The following is a 9,886-nucleotide window of genomic DNA, read 5'->3' on the forward strand; positions in this document are numbered from 1 at the left end:
GCTCAATCCCCAGGATCCTGGGATTGTGACCTGAGCCTGAAGGCAGATGGTTTAACCAACAGAGCCATCCAGGTGCCCCTCACAGCCACTGTTTTCAAACATCATTTTCCCTGAGACTCTACGTATATTATTACACAAAGTAGCTCAAACCAAGGGGAAAAAAATCTTTCAGTGAGATGTTTGGACTCTCCCCAAAATGCTGATTAATCCCAGGTCATGATATTTGGAGGAAGCAGTTTCAAGTTTTCTGGGTGAAAAGCAGAACAAACTTGTGAGCAAGTGCCTACACAATTTTCAGCCCAGGCTGGTTTAATTTGCCAGAGGGCGTTGATGGCATTTCTCGTATTTAGTTTGAAACATAAGGGACAGCTGCCCTTTGGAAGTCCTACGGCTCCAGGAAACACTGGTCAGACACCTGAAATCCAGGTACAGCAGGGAAGGTGAGGGCAAGAGGAGGTGGAGTGTGGGTGGAGTGAATCAGCAACACTCCTCGAAGTCTTTGGCAGCCAGAAAACCTGGCAGTAAGTCCCGACCGGGGACGTTGTAGAGCGAGATGCAGCTCCCATATGAGCTCTGAGACAGAGTGGGGAGGGTAGCTTTCTCCTCAAGACAGTTCAAATAAATTACATGTCCAAGAGGGGCGCCTGGGTGACTCAGTCAGCTGAACATCCAGCTTTTGATTTCGGCTCAGGCCATGGTCTTAGGGACCTGGGATGGAGCCTGGAGTTGGGCTCTGTGCTCAATGTGGTTCTGCTTGAGATTCTCTCCTTTCCTCTCCCTCTGGCCCGACCCTCCCCCAACCCGTGTTCTCTCTTTCTCTCTCAAATAAATAAATAAAATCTTTTAAAAAACTACATGTCCAAGAGACTGATCATATCATTCCAGTTGCAATGTGCATGTCTCCTAAAGGTGTATAAGGCAGTGTTCCTCAAAGGATAGTTCCTAGATGCAAATATTAGGGGTACCATCAGATGATACGCTTGGTTAAAAATGTAGACTTAGATTGGGAGGTGGGCTGGGGCTCAGGCTTGTGCTTAATTTCTTTTTCTTTTTTTTTTTTTTAGATTTTATTTACTTATTTGACAGAGAGAGAGAGAGATCACAAGTAGGCAGAAAGAGAGGGAGAAGCAGGCTCCCTGCTGAACAGAGAGCACAATGTGGGGCTCAATCTCAGGACCCTGAGATCATGACCTGAGCCGAAGGCAGAGGCCTAACCCACTGAGCCACCTAGTGGCTCGTGCATTTTAAACAAGGACTCAGAATGCTTCTTATTGCATAAAGATTTCCTTGCCTTGCAGATGGATATCTTAGAAGTCAGGACAGGTAGGTGGGGGCAAAAATTTGGGGGCTGATAGCTTGTTAGTGTTCCTCAAATTATATTATACTGGTTAGTGACCCATCGAACCTTGAGAAGAAAACATATTTTGGGGTGGTGGAGAGTTGCACTATATTTCTCATTCTCCTTTCTCCTCTTGGTCTCGATGTGATTCTTGAGTTTCCAGTGAAACATTCCTAGCATGGAGTCATATGGATACCACCAGCTCCCCATCTCCCCTACCAGGAAATGGAAATCTCATAATCAGACACCTTTTCATTTTCTATGCTGCATAACAAATTAACCACAAACTTAGCCACTTATTTATTTATTTTTAAAGATTTATTTATTTATTTGAGAGAGATTGAGAGAGCTTATGAGCAGAGGGAGAGGGAGAGAGAGAATCTCTAGAAGACTCCCCACTGATTGCTGAACCTGAGGCTGGGCTCCATCTCATGACCCTGAGATGACCTGAACTGAAATCAAGAATTGGATGCCTAGCCACCTGAACCACCCAGGTGCCCCATAAGTAACACTCATTTATTATCTCACCTTCTTCATGGGTCAGGAGTCCACACATGACTTAGTGGGGTCTTCTTTCCCCCAAGGTTGTAATCAAGGAATCAACCAGGCATTGTTCTCATTGGGAGTTCAAAGTTGTATTCCAGGCTTTCATGGCCATTGGTGGAATTCACTTCCTCTTGGTTATAGAGTTGAGGGCCCTGGCTTCTTACTCACATTTGGTTGGAGGCCACCTTCAGTTGCTAGAGGTCCTTGTAGTTCCCTGTCATCTGGTTTTCTCCATAGACAGTCCACAACATGGCTGTTTGTGTCTTAGAGGCCAGGAGACCCTCTGCAGCTCTGATGGAGTCTTACATAACATAATCGAATCAAGGCAGTGATGTCCCATCAACTTGGCCATATTGGCCAGTCTATTAGTTTACTAGGGTTTCCATAATAAAATATCACAGACTAGGTAGCTTAAATAACAAAAATTAATTTCCTCCCCATGGATTTTGAAATCCAAGATCAAGGTGTCAGCAGGGTTGGTTTATTCTGCAGCCTCTTTCCTTGGCTGGTAGATAGTCATTCTCTTAAGGCATTTTCACAACCTCTTTTCTTTTTCTGTGTCTGTGTCCAAATTTCTCCTTTTTAAAGGACACTAGTCATATTGGATTAAGGCCCACCAGCATGACTTCATTTAACCTTAAATACCTCTTTAGAGGCCCCATCTCCAAATACAGTCACATTCTAAGGTTCTAAGACTTAGAATGTCAACATATGAATTCGGGGTGGGGAGGGGAGATACCATTCAGCCTATAACATAGTGGGATACACACAAAAAAGAAAGAAAGAAAGAAAGACAGGAAAATTATATGGTAAATGCTAGAGCAAGGGAAATACAAGATGCTGTGGGGAAGTTCCTGGGACAGTAATCAGGTGTGGGTGCAGACAGGGAAGGCTGCCTGGAGGAGCCAAAACCTCGGCTTGGACAGGAAGCATGGAAAAGACATAAAGGGAAGGGGCAGAGTATCTAGGCAGAAGGAATCACATGCTGTCAGTTAGGAATGATTTTTGTTTCAAGGAGGAGGGGCTGATTAAGGCTGACTTGAGGCAGCAGAAGTTGATTTCTTGTCACATCACAAGGCATTGGCATAGTTAGCTGCTGGCGTTGGTTCCGCATCTTGAGGATCTCTGCACGTCTCTGCCATTCTCTTGGCATTTCCTCAAAATTGCAAGATCACTGTGGCCACCCTAGTGTCATTTCTGTGTTAGAAGGCACAACAAATGAGGAAGTGTCATTAGCAATGTCTATCCTTTCCATCAGGAAAGCAGAAGCCTTCCTAGAAGCTCCCCGCAGATGATGGCTCATTATCCATGAGTCAGACAGGGTCACACATGACCAACTCTGGCTGCCAAGAAGGCTGGGTGAAGGTGTTTTTTACTCTGGCTTCTGTAGTGGAAATGGAAGAGAGAGACTGCGAGTGGATGCAGCAGCCGATCAGGGTGGATGTAAGCATACAAAACTCGCAGGTGGGGGCACATGGCTTGTTAGAGAATTCACAGATTCATGGGGATCGGTAGAGTTGGAGGGTGCACTGCAGTGGGCAAATGGCAAGAGCTGCAGTTGGAGGAGGAGTCATGAAGGACAGATTAGTAAGTTCGGATTTTACCTTGGAGATATTGGAGGATGTCTCAGCTATCTATCGCTGTGTAACAAAGCACCCTAAATTTAGTGGCTTAAAACAATGACCATTTTGTTATGTGCAGAGATTCTGTGAGTCAGCAGTTCTGACAGGAACAATGGCTGCAAGCTCCTTCTACCCTAATTTTGGGGCATCCCTTCGGCTGCATTCTATGGGTTACAGGCAAGTCCCTCAGACCAGCCCAGTTCTAGGTGGAGAGGAAGTAGCTCCCACCACTTGATGAGGGAGAGGGTGATATTACTAATGATCATGTGGGATGAAAGATACTGTAACCGTCTTTGGAAAATACAGTCTGCCCTGGAGGATCATTGAAAGCTTTTAAGCAAGGAGAGTAATAGGATCAGACTCTTGATTTGGAAAGAGGCTTGGGAAAGATTGTGGCTTGGGAAAGATTGTTCTGGCCATAGTGATAGAATTAGTTGAAATAAGCTAAGACTAGAACCAGAGAGATTGGTAGGAGGTTGTCCTGAATGAAGATGATAGTGTGGAATCTGGGCAGATTGGAAAGATATTTCACAGGTGCAATTACCAAGAGTTAGGACTGACTGTATGAGAGATTTGAAGGTGAGGGAGACATCAAGGTTCAGGCTTAAGTAATTGGTCCCATTAACTGACATAGGAACACAGGAACAGGATAGTTTTGGGGGAAGACAATGGGCTCATTTTTGGATGTTTACATTTAGAGTTTCTTTGAGACACCCAAGATCCAAGTCGAATTTTCTAATAGTTGGTTATATGGGTTTAGTTTTCAGGAGAAAGTTCTGATCTAAAGATATTGATTTAAAAATTATCAATGTGTAGTTGGTAATTGAGATCTTGGTGGGTGGGGAATGAGATTTACCAGAAAGAATGTGTGGAATGAGAAAAAATGAGGCTCAACAGAATTCTGGGGAGAACCAAAATTTCAGGTCCAGGCAAAGGAGCTTGGAAACAAGGGTGAGGAATAGCCAGAGAGGTAGGAGGGTGTTAAGGATTTTGAGCCGAGATTATTCTGGACTTTCTGCACGAGGGAAAAATGCCATTGCAAGTGTCCTTATAAGATAAAGGCAGAGGGAGATTATATATATGCAGAGAAGATGATGTGAAGATGGGGGAAGAGAGGGGAGTGATGTGGCCACAAACCAAGGAAAGCGTGGAGCCACCAGAAGGTGAAAAAGGCCAGGAATAGATTCTTCCCTAGGGTGCAGAGGGAGCGTGGCCCTGATGACACCTTGATTTCAGATTTATGACTTCCAGACAGTGAGAGAATAAATCTCTGTTGTTTAAAGTCACCTGGTTTGTGGTAATTTGTTACTCCAGTTCTAGGAGACTAACTCAGAAAAGTCAGGAAAGCATGATATCATGGAAGCCAAGGAAGAAAGGATTTCAAGAGGATGAGTGGTCAACCTTCAACAAGAAGTTATTAAGCACATTCTATGCAGTAAGTTCTGTCCAAGATTCTGGAGATGCTGTCCTCATGGAGCTCACATTTGAGTCTCCTAACCACAAATAAGCAGTGTTCGCTACTGCAAAGATGTCAGCTAAAAAAGCTTGACAGTGTTGAAGTGGACATTTGCTTTTTATTTTTGCCACCCAGTATCCTTTCGTTTTATTTATAAATAAATATTTATAGTTTTATTATAGCATTTTCATTTCCTTTTAGACAACTTCCTTCACCATTGTGTGCATTCTGGGTAGTCTCCTGGGACTTTGGATCTCAAAGCAGAGATACAAGAATGGGAAATGTGTCCAAAGTTCGTTCACTTCAAAAGTGGGGCTCTGACCAGGCTGTTGAATAGTTGTTGCTACCAACCCCCTAGGGCTGTCCTGGTTTCTGCATTTCTTTTGACCCTGGTCATCCAGATTCTTGATGATTCCTGCTCTATGTCCTTCTTAATGATTCCTTGTTGGCCTAAGGCAGTTAGAGTTCTCTTACTTGAACATAAAGACTTGTAATTGATATACACATCTGCTGACTTTCAGCCAGATTATGAGTATAGTTTCAGAGGAGAAGGAGTACAGACAAGTGACAAAGGGAAATATGGTAAAATGGCTGGAGGAGGGTGTGGCTTGGGAGAGGTTTCCTTTCCCTTTATTTTCAGATACTGAGATTTATGTGTTGCTGGAGGTAGAAGCTGAAGATACAGCACAGAGTGGGGGTGACTGATAGATATGTGTCTGTGAGGAAAGAAGAGATGGGATTTTGAACAAGAGATGGTCTTCTCTACTGTAACTGAGGGAAGGAGGTGGATATGATTGGAACTAAGTCTGTGGGAGTGATGCAGAAAGTTTATGAGATTCCTTTCCATTATCTTTTATTTTCTTTGAAAAGTGAGAGGCCAGATCATCACCCAAGAGTGAAGAGGACAGTGGTGGAGTTAGTGCTTTGAGGAAATAGGAGGGAGACTGAAGTAGTCAGCGTAGAAGAGGAGAAGGAGAATCAACGAAAGCAACTTGGCAGAATTGGCTGGAAAGGCTGTGAGTCCTATTTGGGTCAGACACCACAGTCTGTAAGTTTGTGTGGTTTTCTTCCTCAGCACTTAAGAGCATCAAGAAGAAGAGCATCAAGAAGACCAATAGTTGGGAGTGATGCAGGGCTTGGGTTTTATCAGGTGGCTGTGATGGAGAGACGATGATGTGAGCTTGTTGAGAATGCCAAGAGATGTTTGACAGGGTGAAATGTTGGGTCTAAGCTAGGAAGGGAGTGTTGACAGGAGAGGTAGATAGGGGTGAGGGAGAAGGATGAAGGGGCTAAAGGGTCATACAAAGGGAAAGAACTGATGCTGAGAAAGTAACTGGGTCATCCAGCTGGGAGGATGAGGGTGTGGTCATAACATGGATGCTGGAGCTAGGATTCTAGGGGATGGGTAGGTCCAGGCGATAGGAAGGTCCAGGTCATGGCTGAGGGAAGGAGTGGAAAGGCCACCGAGGAGAAGGTTGCTGCTGATAGGAGGTCAAGACAATAGAAGACTTAGGTTTTTGTGGTCATTCTAAAAGATGTTTCATTTCCTCAGCCTAGAAGCAGAAAGGAAGACTGAGCCAGATCGCGGAGTCTTCAATAAATGATGGAGCAAGACAAGAAGTTTGGAAGATGACAGCAATGTGGAAAGAAAGTGTGCAGTAGGTAGGGATTTGTTTCATCATGTTCGGGTGCACGAAACATGGCTTTTTTGTTTTATGACACACCAAATCTGGCTCCAAGTCCCCACTTACTGGTTGGTGGCACAGCCGATGTTGGTAATTACTGGGACTCATGGAACCCTCCTGTATTGAGTTGTCTGACAGAATTCCAGGGTTTACATGGTCTCAGAGGTATAGATTACTGGCTGTCATTATCCCAGATTGTGCTTCCATTGTACAATGTGGATGTCCAGTCCAGCTGGCTGCTCAGGAGGGCTGGAGTGGTGCCCATGGTGCCCACTGGGCCTCCCCACTGGTGACTGTTTAACCATGGAAGACATTCACTGGTGACCCCGAGCCTTGTGGATTTACACTCCAGCCTCCACATCCATTCACCTTGATGGGGTCCAGCCACAACAGGACTCATGGAAGCAGGGCTCAGGCTTCCAGCCCTCATGGAAATCATCACATCTGCTTTACAGGTTACGGAGCACTCCCGAGAGCTCTTGTCTGTGGAGGTTATGGCGGTCAATATTTACTATGCCAGAAATGAAAACTGAGAAAGTTTCAAAACTTTTATTAATTTATTAAAAAATATTATCAAGCCCATTATATATTCAAATAAGTAACAGTTTTTTTTGTGCGTAAAATTAATATTTTCCAAAGGCAAAAAAGCTTACTAAGAAGAATTTTTTTTTACCTTTTTGTAAATCACCTTAATATCTAGATTCTGATATCTGTCTCTGCTTTTGTGTTGTGATTTCCCGCAGGAGGTAGCCTCTGGACAGCTCCATGTACATTGTTGATCAAGAGCTTGAAAGTGAAAAAGAACATAATATTATTATGAAAATAGATTTGACCTCCTGGAACCACTTGAAAGGGTCAAAATAATTATTTTTTCTAAGGGACAGCATTTTGAGAGACTCTTTCCTTAGAGGATCTTCTTGGTATTAGAGGGTCATGCCCTCTCTTCCTGAAAACTTAGGGCTCCTCCAAAGACCTGTTCTTGCTTCTCCGGGTCAAGGGTAAAGTCAAGTTTCCAAGATTCGGAGACATGATTGCTTTCTGAGAACAGGTTGAAATAAACACTTCTTGTTCTTTTTTAGTGAAACACCCACAGAACTCATGGCAGTTTCTTAGATTAAGCCGCTACAGAAGAATGGTAGGTGTTATTGGTTGAGGGTAGATGGGGAATGGTTTGAAAGCAACCGACAGAGAGGGGAAGAGGTGGTAAATGAGCCCCTTGCGAGGGCTCAGGACACATCCATGTCCCCACTAAAGCTGGGCAGTTTGAATCCTATTAGACTCCACGCTGGTTTTCTCCTTGCATAATCTTTTCCAGAAATTTCTCCTTCACAGTCATAATGTGGACTGATAAATGGACTTACTAGCCTCTCTCCTTTATCTGTTTCTCCAGACTAGCATGTCTTTCTATCCACTTGAAATCTTGCTAGCTGTGTGGCCTTGAGCACCTCTCTAAACCCCACTTTCCCCAACTTGCAAAATGGGAGATTGTGGTGGTATCCATCCCAGAAGACTGTGCAGGCACATAAGAAAATGCATGCAAATTCCCCAGCATAGTTCAAGTCTGGGACACGACAGACATTCACTTCACATTAGTCATTATCAATGGGCATCTCTGGTGAGGCCTCTGTGAGGCCTAAGAGCTCATTGAGGCTTCTTCTTTAATATAGGGCTTTTACTCTATATCCTCTCGATAGTCCTTTAATGGCCTCCGCCATGCTACTGATTCCCATTTTGTGTGTATCATATCAGGGGCTGGGAAGCCTGCGAGCATCTCCTTGCTGTGCCTGCATCTTCTGTATTTATCTGATTATCTTTGTCTGCAAGCACCAGCCATCACCATCCCATCCGCATGTCTCTTTGCTTTCTTGCTGTTTCTCCTCATTCATTTTAAACCACGACTGGCTTTAGGCCCATAGTAAAATCACCATGGGTTACAAAGCAAGTTCAGAAACACAAAGCCATTTCTATATGGATCATTTCTGCTGAACCACTTTCACCCTGGCTTGTTGGGATTGGGGGAGAGTGATTGTGGCCACAACGGCTGCAGTTCTGCCCCCCCTTCCCCCCCCCCACCCCGGGGCCCAGTTCCTCCAAGGCGCAATGAGCTGAACCACCCACTCAGGCCCAAGGTCTGCTCCATCCTTTGCCCAGCTGTTCAGATCTGAGGCGAATCTGGCAGAAAACAGGACCTGCATTTAGTTAGTGAGGACCAGCTCTTAAATGCTCTCTCACGGACCTTTAAATACTCTGTCCTCCCTTTCTTTCATGAATTCATGTTTATAAAGAAACAGACTATCTAAAAAAAAATCCCGTTTCTTGGGTTTCTTATCCCAAGCTACTTGTCAAAATATGTTGACAAAGTTGTCAAAACAACAGGATTATTTAGGGAATGGTGTGTCAGTCATGCATCTAACATCTATTTCTTGAGAGCGTCCCATGTTATGGACACAATTCCGTTCTGGAGCTCTGGCAGTGAGCAGCGCAGACACAGTCCCTTCTCTGATGGGAGAGGATGAAGGGCAGAAAACACAAAGGGAAACCAAGCAGAAAGTAGCCCAGAGGCCAGGTGTGCCATGTAGAGATCTTGGTTTGTTGCTACAGAAACCGACTTTGCTTTAACGGAAGGCAAAAGGAAGGATTTTATTGGGAACGCGTGGTATACTCAAAGAATGAAAGGAGAGGCTGAAGAACCAGGATTTGGGAGTTCCCAAACCAGAATCACTTGGAGGATCTCGGACACCATAAGTGTCTTTTCCGCATCCCCACTCAAGACAGTCGGCTCTGGTCAAAATGCCAGAGAGAAGGTGGCTGTCTGGTCCAGCGTGAGTCACATGCCCACGTCTTGGTCAGGGGAGGGAGGGCCATCTGGCTTGACTGTCCCTCCAGGGTTCTCTCCAATGATGACGTGGTAACTCCCCCAAGGAAAACTGGGGTGCTGTTGCAGAAGTAGGAGAGATGGACACGTGCAGACAAAAAGAGGAGACAGCCCTTGCTGTAAAGCAGTTTACCTAGCTGAGACCTGGGGTTTTAGCTCGTGCCAGGGTTCCAAAAACAGATGTGCTTTCGGTTTGCATTACTTAGATTCGCCTAGGTTTCAAAGGTTCACCAACCCCACAGTCCCCGTAGTGGTGAAAACAGGACAGAGAATTTAGGATTTTGAGAAGGATACTGACAATTAAGAATATATCAAGGGCAATCAGGATGGCAAAGGATTGGAAAAACTGATCTATGAAGAATA

The 9,886-nt window shown here is 44.6% G+C and overlaps 1 long non-coding RNA gene across 4 annotated transcripts; it reads left to right on the forward strand.

The window, feature by feature from the left end:
• Positions 1 to 284: 284 nt before the first annotated feature.
• On the forward strand, positions 285 to 8,711 carry LOC122906991. 4 transcript variants are annotated; one of them, XR_006384659.1, is made up of 4 exons: positions 285 to 440; positions 4,822 to 4,942; positions 6,516 to 6,625; positions 7,392 to 8,711. It is a non-coding gene; the product is annotated as an uncharacterized LOC122906991 (long non-coding RNA). The 4 variants fall into 4 exon arrangements; XR_006384658.1 differs by having other exon boundaries at positions 285 to 426; XR_006384657.1 differs by lacking the exon at positions 285 to 440 and adding an exon at positions 3,120 to 3,349.
• Positions 8,712 to 9,886: the final 1,175 nt, after the last annotated feature.

The sequence above is a fragment of the Neovison vison genome, chromosome 5 (genome assembly GCF_020171115.1).
Source record: "Neovison vison isolate M4711 chromosome 5, ASM_NN_V1, whole genome shotgun sequence".
Lineage (NCBI taxonomy): Eukaryota > Metazoa > Chordata > Mammalia > Carnivora > Mustelidae > Neogale > Neogale vison.